The sequence below is a fragment of the Panthera onca genome, chromosome D4 (genome assembly GCF_046562875.1).
Source record: "Panthera onca isolate mPanOnc1 chromosome D4, mPanOnc1 haplotype 2, whole genome shotgun sequence".
Lineage (NCBI taxonomy): Eukaryota > Metazoa > Chordata > Mammalia > Carnivora > Felidae > Panthera > Panthera onca.
Genome location: NC_138351.1, coordinates 12,976,431 through 12,999,915, shown reverse-complemented (window position 1 = coordinate 12,999,915; position 23,485 = coordinate 12,976,431). Strand labels below are relative to the sequence as shown.

At 43.3% G+C, this 23,485-nt stretch overlaps 1 protein-coding gene across 9 annotated transcripts in view; it reads left to right on the top strand.

Moving 5' to 3' along the window:
* Window positions 1–23,485, top strand: part of APBA1 (amyloid beta precursor protein binding family A member 1) — a 208,543-nt gene that overhangs the window by 50,250 nt on the left and 134,808 nt on the right. Inside the window, exon 1 of one of the 9 annotated variants that reach the window (XM_060610099.3) lies at window positions 5,293–5,400. The exons of the other annotated variants lie outside the window; for them this stretch is intronic. The gene's annotated coding sequence lies outside the window, so the exon portion shown is untranslated. Of the gene's footprint in view, window positions 1–5,292; window positions 5,401–23,485 lie in introns of those variants that run through there. 9 annotated transcript variants of the gene reach the window in all.

Below are 23,485 nucleotides of genomic sequence, written 5' to 3'. Positions count from 1 at the left end.
GGTGGCTCAGTCGGTTAAGCGTCCAACTCTTGGTTTCTGGTCAGGTCATGATCTCGTGGTTTGTGAGTTCGAGCCCCACATCGGGCTCTGTGCTGACAGTACAGAGCCTGCTTGGGACTCTCTCTCTCTTCCTCTCTCTCTGCCCCTCCCCTGCTCTCTCTCTCAAAATAAATAAATAAACTTAAAAAAAATAGAAAAAGTAGATGAAGAAGTGAGTCATCATATAACATACAATAGAATAGAGAGGCCAAATTCAAAAGAACCAGGCCACAGTGTGGAAATCTAATTTCAACAATATATTATATGTCAGGTTAATTAATGTGATTCATTTGGATTTTATTGGCTCTGTGAATTTGTTTGTATTATCAGTTATAAATTTGTTCCGATTTTATAGCTATGTAAGAACTTAAAACATAAGGAATTTATAGCCTCATAATAATTTTGTTTTAGCCCGAGGGAGGCCTGAGATAATTTTTTTTTTTATCGTAAAGGAGGTCAGTACCATTACTTAAGTGCAGAAATGTTGTTCCAAAGAAAGCTTCTCTACAGGTAATAATCCTTTGGAAATATGAACAGTTTAGGAAAACTAGTTATATCTTTGATTTATCAGAAAAAATAAGAAAAGGGCTGTGAGGAACGATTGTTGCTCTTGTTTTTTACCCCAAAATCATTCTGTATTTTTTTTGCAGTTGTGAGCTATTGCTTTTATGTTAGTTATGACTGAGTTGTCATGCTTTTAAGTATTTCTCATCGATTAAAAAAAAATTATACCAACTTTTCTTCCTTGCCACACCTCTCCACATGTACATACACACACACATGCACACACACACACACACACACACACACACACACTGACTTCCTGTAACCTCTTCTGACTACATCATACTCACCACTTATTTATTTCAGACCTGACCTCATTATAAACTTCTTTGTACAGGGTTGCCAGATTTGCTACAAAACACCTTTTCGTATTCAGGGTAACTTGAGCCTATCTGAAAAGTACTAAAGAGAAATCATAAGAAATGATCTCTTTTTAATAATTACCATTTTCTGCTATGTAATGCAGAGAATCTGATTTCCCCTTCCAGATTCTGAGCTCCAAGGCAGGACCCGGGAGGCGGTTCTCTGTTGCGACCGGGTATGGTACCCACACACAGGGTGACCACACATCTATCCCCCTCTGTTGGCCACTGTCCAGTCTTATGTCTGCTGTCTCAGCTTGTTAGAGGTGCCCCTGCTCATCCCAAAAGTACCTCATTTGGATTATAAATTATAAGGTCACTCTAGTTACACAAAACACTTTGCCCATATGGTCCTACTAGACCCAAACAAAGAAGCTGCTTCACAGCCTCATTTTAATCACTAATTCCCTTTCTTCACATGCTCTTAATTGTAGATCTGTCTTTGAGTCTATACAACAGGGAAATATTTTATGAATAAAGATGTGGTGGTATGCACGAGCTCGTTGGCGATGTCTCTTTTAGGGGTGACAACAAGTTCATCATAGAAATGGCAGGGATCCGTCAGTTTGGAGTGAAGATTGAGCTTCAGCAAAACTTTTTGAAATGTGAGCTGATCAGGACATTTCACATCCAGGTCAAATCCGCTAAGTTCTGTTTCAATGAGCTGTTAGGATCGTAACACTGTTTTCCTTCAAAAATTAAAAACGGAGGGGGTACCTGGGTGGCTCAGTCGGTTAAACATCTGACTCTTGGTTTTGACTCAGGTCATGATCTCATGATTTTGTGGGTTCGAGCCCCACATTGAGCTCTGCTCTGTCAGTGTGGAGCCTGCTTAGGACTCTTTCTCTCTCTCTCTCTCTCCCGCTCCCTCTCTCTCTGCCCCTCCGTTGCTGATGTTATCTCTGTTTCTCTCAAAATAAATAAGTACACTTAAAAAATCCTTAAAAATTAAAAATGAATCATTACGTCATGCCTCAAACAAATGACTCATTGCCTGGATAAGATTCAGAAGTTTGATTGGATCCTGCTACTTTGGATGACAATCTTGCCTTTGTCAGAAGTTTATCATTTTGGGGCTAAAGCTGAGGTTTTAAGGCAGCGATCGGGCTCAGATGGTGGTTTGTGGCGTAAGTGAGCACATGATGAATGAGCCGGTCAGTCTGGAGTTAACTATTCATTTGACCGTGGCCCATGCTGTGCGTCCCCCCTGCCTCTTGTTCTTTAACTTTTCGGTTTGAGCCTTGCAACCCTCACAGAGGACCCGGAAGAGGAAAGAAGGGGAAATTCCCACGTACCAGTCTTCTAGAAAAAGTCATTCGATGAAAAACTTGATTGAGTCTGTTTTGCTTATTTTCATGGCACCTGTGAAATGGCACATGTCTGTGGAGAAGGGGGATGAGGTATCTTTTTTGTTTGTCAGAACAAGTATTTTCTGTTTTCTTCCCTTTTTTTGTTAATTTTTTTTAACATTTATTCAGTTTTGAGAGACAGAGAGAGATAGCGCACAAGCGGCAGAGGGGCAGAGAGAGGGAGACACAGAACCCGAAGAGGTTCCAGGCTCTGAGCTGTCAGCACAGAGCCCGATGCAGAGCTCGAACTCACGAACCTTGAGATCATGACCTGAGCCAAAGTCGGATGCTTAACCGACTTAGCCACTCAGGCGCCCCGACATTTTCTGTGTTCTTGCACGTATTTTCTTCTCACTGAATATATATTGTTTGTTATTCAGTGAAACACATGTAGTCGCTAGAAGAAAAGCTCCATCGGGAGATTCAGAGCTTGTGTTATTCACCAGTCTGTCCCCCTCTGCATGAAACAGTGCCTGGTGCTAAGGAGGTTCAATCGTTTAAATTGCACAAAAATCCGAATGAGTGAATACATTATATGCCTTACACGTAGTCATAATTCTTTGGGCAAATGAATGATTGCTCTTCTCCTACCAAGATCATCTCAGTGTCTCTCTCAAAGCATGGCGTGTGTGTGTCATTAGTTGTACAGCGTGGCAGTTGTCTGGTCGGAAACATTTGAGTGGAGGACGTTTGGGGCTTACTGCCATGCTTGAACCTCAGCTGGGACTGGTGAGAACCCTCTTTGGTAAATGTAGCGTAGCATCTCTGGGAAAGTGGGTCTGTTTGTGAGTCAGAGAGTAAGTGCCTGTCCGCCGAGACTGTGTGATTCCAGAACTACCAAAGAACACTGCAGGGCAATGCTTTTTGAATATTTTTTTTTCATATTGGAGGAGAGAGACCTCTCTATCAGAGGCAATTTCTGTTCAAATCTTTCCAGCTCTTCTATTTCTGCTCTTTTTAAGTCAGTTTAAAGTTCCTATGAATCTGTTACTCTTCAGAGAGCAAAATCTGTCAAAACAGATTAATGCCCTCACCCAAAACATTTGGCTGTATGGTGACAATCCGGAAGGATTTATCAGAATTCCTGTAATTTAGCCAATTACTAGTTGCCAGCAGGTGGTTATATATAGTTATTCAAGTCAGCACATGCAGGTTATGGAGGTGGGGACAGTTTTGTATCCTCTTTAGCACAAAGTCGTATCAAATTCTAAAAAAAAAATAATAATAACCTTCCTATACTTCAGGCCATTTTCTTGTATTATCTTTTCTCTGAGGTAGTAGATAGGAAATTAGTTGAAAAGAGTGTTTACTGTCATCTGAATATTAAGTAGTATCATCTTTATTCTGTCTGAATAACTATGTTTAGAGAAATAAGAAAATGACCTCCTGATCAAAAGAGGGATTTAAGACTCTTTGAGTTTGGAATATATTAACTTTCTCTGTTTGAAGCTTTTTCTGAAAGGTGAATATCTTTCTTGCTCACGTTAAACTAATGAGCTCAATAGCGTGCATCTTTTTTGTTGTTAAAACAGGTGACTCCTATGGATACTGTCATATTGTCATCAGCTTTTCTTTTCGTGCTCTAAAGGTATTTAAGGATACCTGAGATTTCTATAGCTCTAAGCTTCACTACTACTATTGTTAGTATTAAACATTTTTTTTTTATCATGTTTAGGAAGTGGGCTAGGCCCTTTACTGCTATTGTCTCATCTGTTTTTTTCTAAAGTTTATTTATTTATTTTGAGAGGGAGAGAAAGTAGGGGATGGGCAGAGAGAGAGAGAGAGAGAGAGAGAATCCCAAGTAGGCTCCACACTAGCAGCACAGAGCCCGACGTGGGACTTGAACTCACGAACCACAAGATCATGACCTAAGCCGAAATCAAGAGTTGGACGCTTAACCGACTGAGCCACCCAGGCGCCCTGCTATTCTCATTTGATTCACATGACAACCCCCTGACATGGAAGGTGGGTTGATATCCTGGTTTTAATGTTGTGCGTGGCTGACACAGAGTCGAGCTGGATGTAGACGTGACCCAGGGCTGCTTTCACTCCTGTGTCCTCAGGACTCCCACGGGAACACCTGCCACCCCCACTTTACAGATGGGGAGGCCAAGGCTCAGGGTCACACGGCTTGCGAGAGACAGAAACAGACTCAAACTGAGGTCTTCTGCCCCCCAAACCTGGTGATCTCTCTACAGAATCACCTTAACTGTAGTCAGTGAAATCATAGGTCACCACAGCCTGTGCCTTTCCTGGTCTCCTTTGAGCTTCCAAGAAGAAGGTGGAGAAACGGGGTTGACAGGAGACCTGATCTTTTTTTTTAATGTTTATTTATTTATTTTAAGAGAGAGTGTGTGTAAGAGAGTGGGGGAGGGGCAGAGAGAGAGGGAGAGAGAGAATCCCAAGCAGGCTCCACTTGGCCAGTGCAAAGCCCAACACGGGGCTCTATCCCACAAAGTGTGAGACCATGACCTGAGCTGAAATCAAGAGTCAGATGCTCAACTGACTAAGCCACCCAGGTGCCCCAAAACCTGATTTTTATGGTAGCTGTGAAATATTCCCTTTCCCTGGGCCTTACCAGAGAGTCATCAGATTGGATAGGAAGGGGCACAGCTGCTTCCCTGAGACAAACCAGCAAGGCAGTGTGGGGCGCCTTGGTCCCATTTCCCGTGGGGGGCACGGAGGCTGTAATCAGATTACTGTGTCTGCAGAAATGCCACAGGCACAGTGAACTTTCGACCTGTCTTGGGTTATTCTTGTCAAAAAAATTCAGGAAGTCCCAGAAAAGAAGCACATTGGTATTCTGACTGTACTCACTCTTAACGTTGGTTCTTAACATTTTGGAGGAACAGACCCCTTAGGGAAGCACTTTTCAAGCTTCCTTGTGCCTCGTGATCCCCTAAAGGACTTGAGAAAACACAGACCTCTGGGCCTCACCCCCAGAGTCTCCGCGAGGTCTGGGCAGGGCCTGAGGATTGCATTTCTCTCATGGCCCCCGTGATGCTGATGCTGCTGGTCCAAGGCCCACACTTTGAGAACCACCACCTTAGAAAATTCGGTGGAAGTGCTACATACCCCCTCCTCAGGTAGGTAGCAAGTAGATAGTGGGAATTGATGAACTATTGAGTTCTGGCAAGCTGGTGTGAGTACTGGTGAGTGGTTCAGTATTGAAGGAAATAGGTAAGGGTGTAAGTCACTATGATCTGAGGTTGCTTTGGTGAGTCAGTTAGGAACAGCTCCTGGAGGACACAGAGGGGACACTGCCTATTGTGCATGAGTTATAAGAAATGACTTAGAAAGCATTTATAGTAGGGGCGCCTGGGTGACTCAGTCAGGACTTCAGCTCAGGTCCTGATCTCACGGTTCGTGAGTTCCAGCCCCGCGTCGGGCTCTGTGCTGACAGCTCAGATCCTGGAGCCTGTTTGGGATTCTGTGTCTCCCTCTTTCTCTCTGCCCCTCCCTGCTTGTATTCTATGTCTCTCTCTCTCAAAAATAAACAAACATCAAAAAAAATTAACAACAAAACCATTTACAGTATGGGCACAGCTGTTATAGGCTGTGGCTAAAATGATTTTTAAAATATTGGCAGTTGCAAAGAGGTGCAGTTCTCTAATACATACAAGTGATATTTAGACTCATTTTCTTAGATTCACTTTTTAATCGTTCATTAACCATAGCACGAAGTCTACCATTTTAACCAACCTAAGTGTTCAGTCCAGTAGTGTTAACTACGTTTCACACTGTTATGCAACTACCACCACATTCCGTTTCCAGAACTTCCTCATCTTGCCAAACTGAAACTCTGTCCCCATGAAACAACTCTCCCTGCCCCCTGTCCCCCAGCTCGTGGCAACCCCCATTCTCTGTTCTGTGTCTGTGAATTCGACTGTTCTAGGTATCTCATAAAAGTGGAATCACACAACGTTTGCTCTTTTGTGAATGGTTTAGAGTATTTTTTGAAGAAATTGTGAAATAGTTATAACGTGCAATAGTAACACCCATAACAATGAATGGAATATAAACTAAAATATAACTCGAAAAAAAAACATGTGAAAAAGCTTGATCTTTGGGCTTTAAACAGTCCTCCTTTGCGGACCACCATGACTTGAAATCTATTTGTTAGTGAACTGTAGACCCAAGGCCACTCTGGATGTATGGATGGACTCCTTTTCCTCTCCCACCAGGTGAATCTTGCTCCTGGTTCTTACAAAAACTCTGTCATCTTGACCACCCCCAGGCAGAGCTGGGTCTTGGGCCCCAGCCTCATGCATGCATTTATTAATTCAGCACACCCTAGGTGCCAAGTCCTGTTCAAGGGGAGCCAGACTCCTTACCCTTTCCATTGCCTCTTATGCCAAAGCTTCCATTGGAGACCTGGAGACTCACAGAGTAAGATACACTGTGTCACGTTGATTTCCCAGGTGACCAAACTCATGACTTTAAGATGTCTTTTCAAACCTTTAACCATGGTGATGGGACTCTTTCCATAGAGTATCAGTCCTTCCATGCCTTAAGCACAGTGTGGCAAACATAATTTAACCTTTCCTCCATAACCTAGGTCTGTGTTGCACTATGGATTCGCTCTCCCACTACATGGCTCTGAGCTGCAGCATGTAACGCAGCAGCCTTTGCTGTTTCAGCTGTCGGTTTTCAAGGTGTCTTCAGATCCCCTTTTAATCTGCTAGTTTTAGGAATATCTGAGGAGAAAATCACATATTCCAAGCTTTGAAAACCAGCTCACTGGGCTGAAGATAGATTATATAGTATCTGTCTCTACTTCTAGCTATTTAGAATTCTGATTATCTGGTTGGGCACATGGCCACGAGAATAGGAAGACCATGTTTCCAGCTCACACGGACCTATGTGTAACCAGCATGACTAAGGGCTAGTCAATTATGAACGCATCTTCTGGGAGGTGTTCTTGAAGAATCGTGTGTGCTCTTTCTAAATAATCATTAGTTTCTTCTTTCTTCTAATCGTGTGTGCTTGGTACATGGATGTGGTAGCTGGAACTCCATCTTGAACCATGAGGATAAAGAAAACATGTTTGGGAAGGTGGGAAAGATGTGAGATGAGCCAGCTTCTAGCTTGAAGCTTGTGCTTTCATGCCAGCCATGATCTGGATTTTCATGTGAAGGAGCAATGAACTTATTATACCTTGTTCATTCCCTCTTAGTTTGTGTCTCAGTTACTTCTAGCTAAAGGTCACTGTCACTAAATCACAGCTAAATTTGATGATTCCTGGAAAATAAGTATGTTCTACATCAGTGGTTAAAAAAATTGTGAGCAGAACCTCAACATATAAATAGATAAAAAGGAACTGGTTTTGATTGGGTGGAGGTATCCAGTGTCCCACTGGTTCAGCTTTCCTTCCTCTCTCCCAGGACTCTGAGGCAATTCTGATCATGAATTGCTAAAGAACCCAGTTTGAAAACTGGTGTGCATGACCTTACATTCTTTTCCCACACTTAGATTCTGGGAGGTAAACAGAGCCACCCCTCAGATCACTCTGATTGTTGAGCTCACGTTGGGATGTCTCCTTAGCAATCTTATATCATCATCTACCAGCAGCCCAGTAGATCCAGAGTATCTAATGTCAGTGCAGATATGACTAGATTTAGCCAGAGGCTGGTGAACTTTTAGAAACTTCAATCAGTCTGGAAATAGTCTGTGAACCCATGAACAAACAAAAATTACCTGTGAATATGAAGGAACACCGTTATTGTCTAGATCACACCCCTTGATTGCATGGGAAACACAAGGTTGCTCTCAGACTGATGCCAATGGACACAAAATGGCGTCCGAATCAGAGATCCACTAAAATATTTCTTGAAAGAGTGACATACATAGCCCTGAGCTCCAGAGAACAGGTTGAACGAGGCAGTATCAGAGGTCTTTGCCATTCTATAACAAACTGCAATTCTATTAATAATCAGAGAGGCAGAAGTTGGGAACTCAGTGGATTTTCTTTGAAGTTCCCCATAAGTACAGATTCCCATGGAAACCAAAGTAGAAGAGAAAAAGGAGATTTAAAAGAGTAAATATTTAATTATTTAAAGACTTCTTGAAAAGATTTCTTTAAACAGGTATTAAAAATATTAAATATTAGGTAAGTATTCCTTTGACTTACAGCCTGCGTGGTGTCTAGTGTGAGACCTCAGGCCAAAAGGCAACATTACAGACATGACCGGGGCTCTCCCTGGCAGCTTTTCTACAAAGTTGGTTTGAGCCCTAGTTTTTCATCTCTTTATTGTTCAGATGGTCACCTCAAGAGTGAACTGTAACAATATGAGGCTGTAGAACATATATTTTACCATTAATAAGACTTCTGATAATTGGGGCGCCAGGGGGGGGCTCAGTCGGTTAAGTGTCTGACTTTGGCTCAGGTCATGATCTCATGGCTTATGGGTATGAGCCCCACGTCGGGCTCTGTGCTGACAGCTCAGAGCCTGGAGTTTGCTTTGGATTCTGTGTCTCCCTCTCTGTCTGCCTCTTCCCTACTCACTCTCTCTCTGGAAAATACATACATACATACATACATACATACATACATACATACATATTAAAAAATAATACTTCTGATACTTGTCATGATCTGAGTGTTTACTTCATGCCAGCCTTTGTATTAAGTACGTCATACCACATCTCTCAATTAATTCTTACAATTAGGAGCACCTGGGTGGCTCGACAGTCAGTTAAGCCTCTGACACTTTGCTTCAGCTCAGGTCATGATTTCATCTGACCTGTCTGTGAGTTTGAGCCCTGCATCAGGCTCTGCACTGATAGCACAGGACCTGCTTGGGATTCTCTCTCTCTTCCTCTCTCTCTGCCCCTACCCTGCTCCTGCTCCCTCCCTCCCTCTCTTCTTCTCTCTCTCTCTCTCTCTCGCTAAATAAAATAAACTTAAAAAAATTTCTTACCATTAAATTGTAGTTGTTAATATCTCAACTTGATAGGTGAGGAAATTTATGTCCAAAGAGGTAACTTGCCTTCCTAGTAAATGGCACAGCATGCTTCTGGCCTCTTAACAGACTCCAGCTCTTACCCACTGTTTCCCTACCACGAGGTATTCTACAGTTGTTTTGGGTAATGCTGAAAACGGTAGGTAGAAAGCATTTCAGAACTCTTCGGGCCATGAGTGGGATAAGCCTTTAGTGTTTCTTTTGTTCACTGGGGATCCCCCAGACGTGTTATTGTTATATATTACTATAATTCCCAATCAGATCATAATCATATAATCATATTATTACGCACAATTGTGTTATATTCACGATAACCACCCTCCTCTATGATCTTGTCCAAACAGTTGTTGGTCATTCCTCTCCCCTTCTCTCTCTCTCTGATTCCTCTTGCAATCCTTGGTTTACCCTTCGTCTGCTGTTTCATGGGAAATAGTAATTCAGATGGATAAGGAGGACCGATTGTCCAAGGGCTAGTTTGACATTCTGGCTCACCAGAGGAGATGCGGGCCTGAGAATCTGATGATACACCCAGCTCCTTGGGACTCCAAACAAGGCATGTGGATCAGCAGCAGGACCCGGAGCTGAGTAGAAATGTAGACTCTGGGACCCCACCCAAACCTACTGGCTCAGATTTGGCATTTTAAAGACTCCCCTTACCCCTGCCCAGATAATTTGAGGCATGTTAAAGATCGAGAAGCAATGCCCTTGTCCATAGCTGCAGCCATGATATGGCAGAGTTAATCCCAGGGGCTGTGGACAAGGAGAAAGGATGGGCAGGAGCAACAGGAAGAAGACTCAAAGACTTTCCTTTTTGGAAAGTAATTTTGTATTTTGTTTATTTGCTTAATAATTTGTGTGTGTGTGTGTGTGTGTGTGTGTGTGTGTGTGTGTGTGTTTTAAATCCTAACCCTCTTATCTACTTTTTCATTGGAGCCAAGAGGAGTGTGAAAGAATTGACCTCATTTGAAATTTCCCTTCAGCAAATGGTCAAACCTTTGTTTTCTGCTCCATTGTTTTCTAAACTGGTACATAAAAATAACGCTTTTGCTTTAGGCGTGTGCTTGCAACGTTAACCTCCTTTAATTGCCTGATTCACATATTACAACTGTACCTGCTCCGTATGAACCTTGCTCCTCACTCTCTCAGGGTCTCCTTCATGCTCCTTTTGGCCCCTTGTTGATGGTTGTTTGATAATTCATATGGTGATAATTCTGTGAATAGTTTTTCAGTTATAATTGGATGGGATCTGAGCAAGTGAGATATAACACACTGCATTTTTTTTCCTTCCAAGGCAACCCCGTATCATATATGCACGATAGTGCAGTTGCTGACTTCAAAACTGATTCTAGAAGAAAAAAAATGTCATGCCTCCCAGAGATTATCAACGACTAGACCACGATAAGCTCAAATATATTTACATCAGCCTCCAAATACTGTAATAAGAGGAAAGAAATACAGTCTGTTATTTGACTTTCAGGAGAGAAGTTTTTAAATATAATAGAAATGCAGACTCTTGGCTTTGTATTTTAAATGCATTATCTTTGGAAAATACTATGATATTATGAGGAATGGACAGCGCTATGCCAAAGATTAGGGTCTTCTGATGGTGACAATTACTCTGCAGTATTTGGATTGCCCACATTTCTTATGTGGCATTTCATAACACTTCTTGGTTGCTGAAGCTTTTATGATTTTACCTCATTTAATATAGTAAACTGACATACCATTTGTATGTATATAAAAGGCCTCAGGCTCCAGTAATGGAGTGCACTCATATTTACAGTTCGGTTTTCAGGTTCAACTATTTTAGTCTTAACAGTATGAAGAAAAGCTTATATAAGAAACCACTTTCTTTGGCACAGAAATCATAAGCTTTGAAGGTCCATGAGAATGAAGGAAGACCTCATAAAATACTGTGACTGTAGGATGTGGAGAGACTCTAGTTTCCTGTTCAACATTCTAATAGAGGCAATATAGGTAAATTGCTAATTGTTGAAAATGATGAATCTATCAAAGAAAGAAAGAAAGAAAGAGAGAGAGAGAAGATAAAACCCAGTCATAATGCATTTTGTAAAATTGATTTCTGCACTGATCAGGTCAGGTGAGGACTGGTCACTATTATTAATAATCACCTATCCCATCAAAATCAGTTAGGAAACATAAGCATGGGTTGAGGACCTGGCTTGTTGACACAGCCACGTCTAGTTGTTGGCTTGTGTGTTGGGCATTCAGAAGAAGTAGCAGATGTGGTCCTCTGTTTTGAAGAGTGCACTTAATTGAAGAGATTAGACATCTTATACATGAAGTTATTTAAGAATATTTGTGAAGTGGACCCATGGGTGGCTTTGTTAGTTGAGCATCAGACTCTTGGCTTTGGCTCAGGTCATGATCTCAGAGTTTGTGAGTTCAAGCCCTGCATTGGGCCCTGCATTGGGGCCTGCACTGACAGTGAGGAGTCTTCTTGGGATTCTCTCTCTCTCTCTCTCTCTCTCTCTCTCCCTACCTTGCTTTCTCTCTCTCTCTCTCACTCTCTCTCTCCCAAAATAAATAACTAAACTTTAAAAATTAAAAAAAAAAAGAGAATTTGTGAGGCATCTATTTCTGAAAGCAGAAAATGTTATTCCACTGGAAGATTTTTATATTAACTGTGGATTCAGGAATCCACAGGAGAATAATACAAAAAAAAAGACATAGAACTACAGAGAAGGAAAGAAGAAAAGCATGTAGAGGTAGGGGAGAAATGCAGTTAACTGGAAAGCATCAGGACTTAAGATCAGAAGCTCTATTTTGAAAGCATTTAGAAAAATGGGGCCTACAAGGCAGCATGTTTGTCCTTCTAGAGCCCTGCCTTAGCCTCTCATGCAATTGTTTATCTCCTCTCATAGTCTGGGACAGACCCCCAGGGCCTCTCAGAGCCATGGCAATGAGGGGAGAAGATTTTCCTCATGGGTCTGTTCAGATTTGCTCTTGGCGAAAAAACTTTCTGCTGAAAGTTCCCAGTGCTTTCTTAGGACTTCGGTCTTAACGTTGAGTCTGGAGCCAGATGTGGAGATTGAAATACACAGAATGGTCTCTCTGCTGTTGAGTTGTCTGTAGTGCATGCCAGAGAGCAGGACCCCGCTTTCTTCAGGTACCCAGGTGTGTCCCCTGCCCACCTCCACCTTGGAGGGGTGAGGCAGGGGCCTGGGGATAAGGTCGGGAGAAGCCAGGGGAAGCAGAGCACATGCACTTGGTTGGAAAAAGACTGACACAATTAATAGACATTTGAACACGATTCTCTGTCTGGAAATTGAGGGTGATTATTTCTCCTTCATTGTGTGTAGCATCCTTTTGAGATCGTTTGGGGAGGGATTTTGTCAGACTGGAGAATTGTGATTAATGATGAAGGCCTCGTAGAGCCAGCCTGCGTGAATGCATTATCCTCAGTTGCTTTCCCATCTGTGTGTTCAGATCGCTCAGTGCCAGAGCCTTGAGGCCTGAGCTGGACCAGCCCCATTATTCTGGATGACGAGCAAACAGACACAGAGAGGGTGAGACGCTTACTCTGCAGCTCACAGCGAGTCAGCCAGAAGCCACGGCGGGCACCAACGTCTCCTGTGTCACAGGGTTCTGTTCCCCTGGCAAGCTAACACCACTCGGTCCGCCGTTCAGCTCAGCAGCTCTTTATTGAACCCCACCGTGTATCACTGAACTGGGCTAAACCCCAGGGTTTCTAAGATAGGCAAGACGTGGAATTCATAGTCTGGGAGGGAAAGAAAAATTGATTGCACATCTCATCATTTAAAAAAAAAAAGGCAGAAATGAGCACTGGCATAAAAACAAAGGACAAGAGCACAGGACCATCCCAAGAGTGCTAGAAGAGGTGCCATTTGAGTGGAGGCTTGAAGGACCCACAAGGGTGACTCCCAGGAAGAAAGCTGAGAGGCTCGTCCAGAGGAGAGAGCAACGTGAACCTCGCCACTGTGCTTCCCGCCAAACCGCTTTCTCTCGACCCTCTTCTGAGAAGCAGTGTGGTCTCCTTGAATCTAGTAATCTCGTGTCTCTTCAAATTGCAGGTGGAGGGTGTGGTGGGTGTTTTGAGTTATTCTTTTCCTATTTCATCTAGTGGAAGATTGACCTAAAATGTTTGGCCAGAGAGAAATAGAAAAGCCAACCCCAGTTTGAACTGCTTGAATCTGATTCCGTCAGGATCTCAGATCTTTCTACTCCTAATGTCAGCTTGTTTTTTGGAAGTGACTTGAGGCCACAGAATGAGTTTACTATTTAATGGACTAACGGGTATCCTAGTAATCTGGAAGGCCTGACTGGAAAGCATGGGCTGAATGAGCTACTGAAGGAAAGCTGTGTGCTGAGCCCACCCACCCCTTGTTTCTGGTGACCCTGTGCTCCCACTCTTGTCATGACATACCGTACGTACCCTTCTGAAGAATGTTCTAAATGCTGGTGAAAGAAGAAGGTGAGCCAGGGCATTAGCAGGTCCTTGTTACATGGAACTAAGGAAATTCAGAGGTGAAAGAGAAAAGCAAAGAAAGCCTTTTCTGTGTGGGTCTCACCTCACACCATTTCGTCTTTTCCCATGAGCAATGAAATCAAGCAACAAGTGTTGACTGAGAATCTTCTAGGTACAAAGCATTTTGCTGAGTGCTTTGAGGATGTAAACAACAAAAAGATACAGTTCTCTCCAGCACCATATATTTTAGTTCAGGAGATACAGCAATACTTTGTGACAAGGTCCCATGCCATGTAAGGTAGAATTCTACTACCAGAACTATTTGTTTAATAGTTATGTCATTGTTGGCAAGTTGCCTTACCAAATCTGACTTTCCACTTCCTCCTCTGTAAAATGGGGGTGCTTGCTTACAGGGAGGGATGTGGTGAGATTGCATGAGATTATCAATGTGAAGTATGTCTTGTGATGCCCAAGAGATAATACATGCTAGTAAATATTAGCTGCCATCATCATTATCATGGTGTAGAGGAGCTAAGTTCTGACATCTAAGATCTTATGTCTGCATTGACATCTATGCACAGATCTTTAACAGGAATGTCAAACTTCACATGTCCAAAAATGTTTACTTTTCTTGTCTCATCATCCGATTAAATGGCATCACCATTTAACCAGTTACTCAAACCAAAGACTTAGGAGACATCGATTTCCTCCCTTTTTTTCTTCCTTAATTTCCAACCACCTAGAAACTTTTGTCTGTACTACTTCTAAAAAAATACAAAGAGTTTGTCCAATTCCTTTCCATCTTCATTGCTACCACTCTGGTCCAAGGCATCATCATCTCTTGCCTCAACTATGGACCCCTCCCTATCACACTTAGACTGCTGGACCCTTTCATCCTCTTACTGTGACCTTTCTATTCCTCCAATATGCCACACCCTCTTTTGGCATCAGAGCTTGTGCACTAGCTATTTCATCTATTAGGGATGTTCTTTCTTCCTCTCCTCTCCTTAAAAGCTTTATTGCTTCTTTGCTTATGCAAGTAGGTCTCAACTCAAATGCCAGTCCCACAAAGAAGTCTTCCCTGACACTGTCTCCCACCTCACTCCCCACTCAGTTTCTTGTATCACACTTACTCGGTTTTGTACCTTCTGGAATATTTCATAGGTGCTATAGAAGGGGAAAAATTACCAGAGTATCTTATAGGCTGTTTTTCGGTAAGGGCTTGAAAGTGGCTTACATCACTCCTGTGCATATTCCTTTAGCCAGAGTTTAGGCTAATAGACCAACCTACCTGCAAGGGGAGGCTGAGAAGTGTAGTTTTCTTATGTGCCCAGGGAAAGGAAGCAATGTGGGGACATGTCATTAACTGCCACAGCTCACATAACTGAGAATCCGAGTGTGCGGTTTTATCTAGATACTCAACGACACCATGGTCCTTTTTTCCATTTCCATCTCTGGATTCCCTTTTAGTTTGGCCACATGTTCAGATAGGCTCTCTTTGACTGAAGCAAGATAAATGCAGAAGCTCCACATCTTGCTACTTAACAGTGGTATATAGTGAGAGTCTTTCCTGGAAGCTCCAGAAGTCTCATTGACTCAGAAGTCCCATTGGCTGACCTTCCCATCACATAACCAGTTGCTGTGACCAAGGGAATGTGACCTGAGAGCAATGTGTGTTCTCCATCCCTGGATTTGGGGCATGGGCAGAGGGGCAGTTGAACCATAGTGAATCAAGATTGGGTGTGAGATAGATACCAAAAGACTTCTTATGGGATATAGGATAAATGGATGCCAATGGCAAAAATACCAAATATCCCCTACAACGCCTGGTAAGATTTATTGACCAACACTGTGCAATTCTCAATATTCCCCAAATCAGTTAATCTAAGGATCAGTGGACCACATTTTAAGAAAGATTTTTCTTCTTTAATTATCTCTGGCAGCAATGGACTACACCAGAAGCATATTGTACAGCCACAGCTATTTGTGAAAGTACATGGAAACTCTTGATTCTTTGATTTGTCCTACTTCAGCCTACATTTTTTGTTGGTTAAGGAGAAACCTAAGTGGCTTCATTCCAGTTAAGAAATAAGTATTTTTAGATGTGAGTTGTAATGAATATCCAGGACTTCCCTTATATTATCCTATCTCTGTTGAATTCACAGAGAATGCAGTTAGAGCTCGTGATAAGTTTGAAAGTGAGACTGAGTAGCTGCAATAAGGTAAGAACAAGACTGTTGGAGGGGAGGAACTTGTAGGCATGCTGTTATTAGGATGTAATTGTGTTCGTTGAAATCATCCAAGATTATGATGCCAGGGAAGGACCCAGAACCCAAGGAATGAAACTAAAGGACTCAGAGATTGTTGAACGATGGAGACAATAGTGGGTGATTCATAGTGTGATCAGGTGAACTTCAAAGCTGAGGGGGTTTTAGGAAACAAGGAGAGAATGGTGGTAGGAACATCAAGTAAGGAAGACACTGGGATGCCTGGATGGCTCAGTTAGTTAAGCATCCGACTCTTGGTTTCAGCTCAGGTTATGATCTCACGGTTTGTGAGTTTGAGCCCCATGTTGGACTCTGTGCTGACAGCAAGGAGGCTGGTTGGGATTCTTTCTCTCTTTCTCTCTGCCCCTCCCCCACTCATTCTCTCTATCTCTCAAAACAAATAAGCAAACTTTAAAAAAAAAAAACAGGGTGCCTGGGTGGCTCAGTCAGTTGAGCATCCAACTTTGGCTCAGGTCATGATCTTGCAGTTTGTGAGTTTGAGCCCCGTGTCGGGCTCTCTGCTGTCAGCTCAAAACCTGGAGTCTGCTTCAGATTCCATGTCTCCCCCTCTCTCTTACCCTCCCATGCTCATGCTCTGTCTCTCAATAATAAATAAGTGTTAAAAAAAAAAAGTAAGGAAGACGCCAATGGCTCCCCCTGGTCCAGAAAAACAAATGTTGCAGTAAAGAAGACCAGTCACCATTCAAGAACTTTAAAGGGGAAGCAGTGCCCTCATGAGATCATCAGGTTGTGGCTAGATAAAGAAGATAGAGAAGAATGTTCAGCAAAAAGGTTGACATCTTCCCAGAAGCCAGTTTACCATGATATTAGTGCAGGTATGGGCTGAATCAAGGAAGACCCTTGTGTTAGTCAACCAGAGGCCACCTTCTGTTGATGTGCCAGCCCTCCCTGTGGTTCAGTAGATACCGTGTGAGCAAAGCAGACACAATCCCTGTCCTCATGGCATTGATAATCAAATAGAGGAGATAGATATTAAATAATCAGATAAATATCTGAATATAAGTAGAAACTCTGATAATAGAGATGTGCAAACATTCAGAGCATAATACAGAGAAATCTGATTCTGGCATGATTCTATGGAGGAAGGGGTAAGAAGACTCTAGGTGAGTATCTGGAGACAACTACTCAGTGCTTGATGTTAACTACTATAATGGCCAAGCCCTAGAAGTATACTCATCTCTCTTTTTAGTGGTTATGGTATGTGGATAGGGTGTTGAATGTTGGCCCCAATTGTTTGCCCCAGCAGAAATTCTATTGAGCAGCCACAGTGAGGGTTCAAGAACCCCATGGCAACAGAACAAAATTCATGAGCCAAACAATCAGCCATTGTGGTAGGGCTCCATCATGAAGTGACAAAACAGGCATATACATGGGTGGGCAATCCAGAAACAGGCCCAACTTGAAAATGCTGGGAAAAGTTGCCTGCAGGTAGCATGGCCAACTGCAGGGCTATATAGGACTATATGAGATGAGTGGGAGAAAGGCATGCAGTCCCCAATCCAAGGAGTATTGAAGTGCTCAGCAGGTGACCAGAATGAGCCTCAGTACAGAGATTAAACTGAGAATACTGTCACCAGAAGTGGACCATTGGTTAGGAACCAAGTCTCATGAGTAGGGAGGAAGCCCACTTTTCCAAGCATTGAGTACAGGTCAGAAATAGTCCAGGGGATCTGGATACTGAGCCCTGAATGTCAGACCAGTGCTCCAGAAATCATATCATCAGCGGGTCAGAACTGAGTTATGGGGACCTGGCTGGGCTGAGCCTGCAGCAGGGGTCAGATGATATCACCAGGGCCTGTGGAAGTGGCATCAGCCTGGGAACCAAAGCCAAGGCTGGATCTGTCTTTGAAGTTCTCCTCTTCTCTACAGGGTGCTTCAGCCTAGGGCACGCCCCTGCCCTGGCAGGAATGGGGGAAGGGCAAACACCCCTTCCCTTGCTTCCCAGGCTCTTCTCTTCACCCCCTTTATTTTCATTCAGAGGATCCTCACAGAGGTTTACGGTCACATAGCTGAGTTAGCTGACCTACCAGATGATTATGGTTCAGCAACTATTTTAGTCTTTATATCTTTCCCTTCTGCCTTTAGTATTTTAAGGAGCAGGTAATTTTGCAAATGCCAACTTACTGCTTAGACATGGTGTTATTACTATCTCACATGTTCTTATGTACTTATCTGTTTGCTGACACCATAAAAAAAAGTGCCCAAGGGCAGAGACTTTGTTTTCTCCACTACTGGATCCCCAGCGTTTAGATCAGTGTTAGTGACAGAGTAGATGCTCCACATGTTTGTTGAGTGAATAAATGTGAATAAATAAACAAGAGAACATTCCATTCTAATAGGCTGGGAAAGCTCAATTCTGTTTATAGACATGCTATACCCAAATAAGATAATCCACAGATTTTGACTAGATATCAAAAGATTCTTCTCAGGGGTACCTGGGTGGTGTAGTCTGTTGAACATCCAACTTGGGCTCAGGTCATGATCTTGCTGTTTGTGAGGTTGAGCCCCACATCGGGCTGTCTCCTGTCAGCACAGAACATGCTTCAGATCCCCTGTCTCCCTCTCTATCTGCCCCTCCCTGCCTCATATTGTCTCTCAAAAAATGAATAAACATTTAAAAAGAAAAAAAAAGATTCCTCTGGATATCATAGGCAAACAATGACTAATGTCTTGGACAATAAGTGACCATTCCTTTGTTTTCCTGGCTACTCCAAGAGTAATTCAACTTTTTATGTCAGTTGAAACTTTGATCCTTTGTTCTTGCTTTCCTACAAGAGACCAAAAAAAAATGAGCTTTGCTTGTTTGTATTTATAACCAACGAAATGGATTTTACTTCATAGAAAAGATATTATTTCCTCTTTAAAATGGACCTATGGTGGGGTGCCTGGGTGGCTCAGTTGGTTAAGTGGCCAACTCTTGGTTTCAGCTCAGGTCATCATCTCACGGTCGTGAGTTTGAGCCCCACGTCAGGCTCTGAGCTCACAGCACAGAGCCCACCCTGGACCCTCTGTCTCCCTCTCTCTGCCCACCCCAAAATAAATAAATGAAGGGCCCCATAGTTGCATGTGTTGTGATGGTCATGATCACGTTCATCATTATTCTACTCCCATCTTACATATGGAGAAGTTGGGGGTACAAAAGGTTAAGTAACTACCCTGAAATCACACTGCTGATCAGTAGAGGAGCTGGGAGCATTCTTAACCATGAGACTGTAGAGTCTGTCATGTACCTGAAGGGCAGGCACATTGGTAAATATCACTCAAGTCATTTATTAAGTGAATGGAGGGTAAATAAGACATGTTGACTGCCTCCTAGGCTTCTTGTGAGGATCACATGAGTTAATACATGTAAGGTACTTAAGACATAAAAGCAGGATCTGCCACATGGTAAGCACTCAACCAACGTGAGCCATTTTCATCCACCACCGCCCTCTAGGAGCTCACGATATTGTGGCAAGATGACAAGCATGGCTATGTATGGTTCTCCACATCTACATTTTAATCTGGGGTTGGCCACTATTTTCTTTCACCGGAAGAAGTTGGGAGAGAAGGGCCGGTGACATTGAATGAAGTTTACTTAAATAGCAAATGTACGGGAAGGGAGTATGACTCAGTTCAGGAGAGAGTGCACATCTGTGCCATTCTTCCACTGGCCCAACAGAAAAGCATTCTACAAGTAGGAAGAAAATGGCCGACACTTACTCTGCACTCACCATGAGCTGGACACTGTGCTAAGCACCTTGCGTAGATTAGGTTCTTGAATCCTCACCACATCCCTTCCAGTTATGTACTATTATCCACCTTTGGGAAATGAAGACACGGAAGCCTGGAGAGGCAAGTACTTGCCTCGGGTCCCCCAGCTGGCGCGTGCACTCTACAGAACCAGTGCTTTTAATGACTGTGCAGTATCACACATTGCAGCATTCCCTGGGTGAGAGGAGGGTGTGCAGCCTTCGAAAGCTTTTTATGAAATGCAGGGCACAGTCGGGATGGAAACCCTGGTAATTTTTTTAAACTGTATAATTAGAAATCTCTTTTAAGATGATTTTTTTCTTTCAAATCTCATTCATTTGCTGGATAATTTTCTTGAGCTAACTCTAATAACACCATTTTAGTATAATTACTTGAGATACAGGAGCTTAAGATAGAATTCTTAAGAACAGTGTCTGATTGATGAAGGGTAATTTTTGTAGTGTGGTAATACATTTAAAATAAATCCCAGTTGTCAAAACCATTAACACTTAGGATTTCTGTGCAGCCCGGTTGTATGTGTCTTCATTTCATTTGCTTCATTCATTCCTTCATTCATTCGGCATGTATATATCATGAGTGTGCATAGGATCTGGTCTAAGTGAACATGACAGATTCCCGCTTGCATGGATCTCAACTCACCGCCATAGCTGGGGGGGACCAGGAGTGCAAACAAAAGCAGGAAATTTCGAGACTGGAATCTAAGTCCCCAGTTAGAACAAGAGGCTGCTGAAGTGAGACCCCAAATGAGAACGGCCTGAATAGGAAGAAAAAGCCACTATGGGAGAAAAGCAGAGGGTTCCAAAGGACAGAGGAAGGCACCTCAGTAGCATTTACCCATTTACCAGCCAGGAAACTGGTAGAGGAGCCTAGGGAGATGGGATGGGAAGTGAGATAAGCCAGAGGGGAGAGTAACAGGCAGTTTGCCGAAAATCTAGAGAAGGACCCACTTTACCATCCCTTTATCTCAGAGTCTGCAGTTCATTTCGATGGGCTGACACATCACTGTCCGAGTGCCTGATTATCAGGCATGGAGAGTAACGGGTCCCCACAGTGGGAGGGCTCTGTGAACGGCCTGGAAGCAGGTTGGAAAGTTCATGTTTTCACTTCTGTGTTGTGCCCTTAAACATTATTAAGAAGGTAAATGTCATGTTAAATGTTCTCACCACCACTAACAGCAGCAACAGCAACCATAAAAAGACATCACCTTTTTGTTTGGACCCCTGCAGTAGCTAAAGGGGCGGCTTGCTTATCTTCCTTTGTATCTGATCCTTTAAATCAGAAGACAAATTGTGCTCTCCTTCATCTGTTGGGTGCTATGTTAGATGCCCATGGGCACTTAGAAGGGGTGTGTCTGTGGCTAAAAATGTAGCTTCTCCTTCCTCTTGTGTAAATAACTTGAGCATCATGAAAGAGAGGGCCTCAGGCCTTTTCTAAGAGTCACCTAGAGTGACAGCACACTTTATCTGCTTGTGAAAAGCTGTTGTATTCCCATGAAGACACTGAATGCACTGGCCCTCAAGCTGGGACCCCTGTTATCAGCCACCTAGTCCACACTGGGCTATGGTCCCCAGTTCACAGATCGCCTCCAACTTTACAACAAGGCCCTCATGACATTTCTGAGAGAGAAAGCCACTATGGGTGGCTTACCCTCAGATTACCCTCAAGGGAACTGGGGCTCGTGGGTGAGGCGACTGGACCTGCTCACACAGCTGGGAAGTAAGAAGTGGGAGGCAAACCCTAAGAGACTCTTAGGTACAGAGAACAAACTGAGGGCTGCTGGAGGGGAGGTGGATGGGGGCATGGCTAGATGGGGGATGGGCATTAAGTAGGGCATGTGTTCGGATGAATACTGGGTGTTGTATGTAAGTGACGAATCACTGGGTTCTACTCCTGAAACCAGTACTAGACTATATGTTAACTAACTTGAATTTAAATAAATTAATTTAAAAAATAAAAGAAGTCTTGGCGCTTCTGGGCAGCTCAGTCAGTTAAACGTCCAACTTCAGCTCAAGTTATGATCTCGTAGTTCGTGAGTTCGAGCCCCGCGTCGAGCTCTGTGCTGACAGCTCAGAGCCTGGAGACTGCTTCAGATTCTGTGTTGTCCCTCTCTCTCTGCCCACCCCCCCCCCCCACACACACACTGCTCACGCTGTCTCTCCCAAAAATAAATAAACAAACATTTTTTAAAAAGTCTTCCTTCATTCATTAAATATTTATCAGGTGCCTGCTGGATGACAGGAACTGTTCTAGGCTACCCATGTCTCTACCTTCCTGTCCTGAAACCAGATTTCAAAAGGCAAAATACGAGAGTCCCTGAAGTGTGAGATTTCCATGAAGTCACGTCCCCCTCCCCCACCAACCCCTGAAGACAGTATATTTGTCTAACAAAATAATATGTCCCCTTGCATCATGTAACCTCTCTGAAGAAGTCAGGACTGTCCTTTTTTTTCCCCCCTTGCCCTGAGAGAAGTGTGGTGAGCTAAGCTTCTGGACGCACTAAGGTAAATGTCAGAGATGTTTTCTCAGTGAATCTTGCCGGCTGATTTTATTTTTACTTGCAACAGAAATAATAACTGTGGCCATGCTAACGTATAATCCTGAGGTGAGGAAATTGCAGGGCAGGGTGAGGGAGAAACGCATTTTGACACTTTTCCTTTGACTGATACCACTTCTGTGGCCTATTGTGAGCCTGAATTCGATTCAGGTCAGATGTACCAGGAAATTACGATGGCAAAAAAGGGTGCCTGGAAATGATGCCATTTGCAGGGCATGTCAGTGGCATCACTGATTGGGGCCGTCTTTGATCTCTGTCACCTGCCGCTCAGGAAATGAGTGACTATCAATTATATAAGCTATCAGAGGCTCTGAGAGGCGTGTCAAGGATGGGTCCAGGTCAGAATATCCATCAGGAATCTGGGAAAGCAATTCAGCTGTTCAATTTAGGGACAACTCTTCAGCTCCTAATGGGTCTTCATTTTATTTAACTGTTTGAGTACAAACCCTTAAGGCTGCCAAGGTGACACAGAGAAGGATCCGTGGAATCTATGTAGTTGGGAGCTGCAGGTACTTTGTATAGTCCACAGGACTGTGGTCTCCACCACTATGGTCACGTAGAACAATGTTCGGTGTAGTGAAAAGCTTTTCACACTCTTGGTTTTTCAAAAGAGGCCTGTCAGCAAGTTTCCTAGGGCAAAAAATAACTGAGCCATAGTTAAACTTCACTAAGAGTCCTATCCCATTAGATAATGTCATCCCACTGTGAAGAGGAACCCAGGGCTTTGCTAGAATAATAGGATACTAATCACTACCCATAGGATTTGTTAACGCAGACCAGTAGGGTTGAGTTGGGTCTCCTTTACCCTTCGTGCAAAGTCTGTCTCCCTGTCTCAATATGTATTCTCTGTCCTGAGGTCAGGCTGGGTGAGGAAAAGTTTGTTCTCTGGTACTGTGATCAAGATGAAGGTTTCCAGGGCTTAAGTCAAAGCAAAGGAAGAAATATTTGTTGCGTATACACTCAGCACTAGGCATTGTGCTAGAAACTTCCCCAGTATATGCCCTTGGCAGACATCGCTGACAGCACCATTTACCCATTGGGCCTGGATTCAGGCTCAGAATCCTCAGTATAGGGTTTAGTCAATCGGTGGGGTTTGGACCACATGCATGTGCCATCCAGGTATTTAAAAATATTTCCTTAACGACAGAGACCCTGGCTTTCCAT